This window comes from Triticum dicoccoides, chromosome 6A (genome assembly GCF_002162155.2).
Source record: "Triticum dicoccoides isolate Atlit2015 ecotype Zavitan chromosome 6A, WEW_v2.0, whole genome shotgun sequence".
NCBI lineage: Eukaryota > Viridiplantae > Streptophyta > Magnoliopsida > Poales > Poaceae > Triticum > Triticum dicoccoides.
Genome location: NC_041390.1, coordinates 164,284,480 through 164,285,365, shown reverse-complemented (window position 1 = coordinate 164,285,365; position 886 = coordinate 164,284,480).

Below are 886 nucleotides of genomic sequence, written 5' to 3'. Positions count from 1 at the left end.
CCCCGCCTATTGTAAGTCGTCTTCCTTCTTCTTCTGTTTCTTCGCTGCTGAGTCTGACTTGTCAAGTCTGACCGTTTTTGTTTTGAATCAGAATCCTCTCGTCCCTCCTTGGCCGGCACCGCAGGGCCGGCTCGTCAGTTTGTCCCCGATCGGGCGGAGAGCAATGTCGATGATCCCGACTTGGGGGAGGCGGCCATGGAAGCCGACGCCGAGGGAGGAGGAGAAGCAGGCGGCTCCAGGCCTTCGGCCACTTTCACCGACTGGCCTGACGACGAGGCCGAGGGAGAAGTCGCCCGGCGTCGCCAGCCAAAAGCCGGCCAGCCAAGCGCGAGTTCCTCCGCCGGCTTGGACGCTCAAGGCGGTGCGAAGAAGCGTCGGGCCGGGCCGAGTATGCTTGGTGGCCGGTCGAAGAAGTTCAAGGGAGCAGCCGCCGCGACCAAGCGGGAAGAGGCGGCCGCGGAAGCTAACCGCTTCTGCAAGGAAGTGAAGAAGCCGCCGCTGGTCTCTGCGTGAGCGCCTCCATCGCTTATCTTTATTTTTTCTTTGTTGATCTTGTCTAAGTTTTTCATCTGCTTTTCTCACCTCAGGGCTCCCCTCACTCTTGAGAGGGTTGCCGCCGCCTCCGTTATGGGGTCGGTGGAGACGTCTGCCACCACTCGGCAGATTGACCCCGCCGCCGACCTTCGGGAGGCGACAGAGCGGAACACGCGGGAGAAGCACGAGGAGGACAAGGCCGCCCGCCGGGAGAAAGCGGAGGCCGAGAAGGCGGAGGCCTCCGCCCTGAAGAAGCTGGAGGCGGCGGAGGCCGCCGCTGCGGCAAAGCGGCCGGCCAAGGAAGTCGCGCCCCGGCGGTCGGCAGTGTTCGTCACCCCCCTAAACTCCGCGC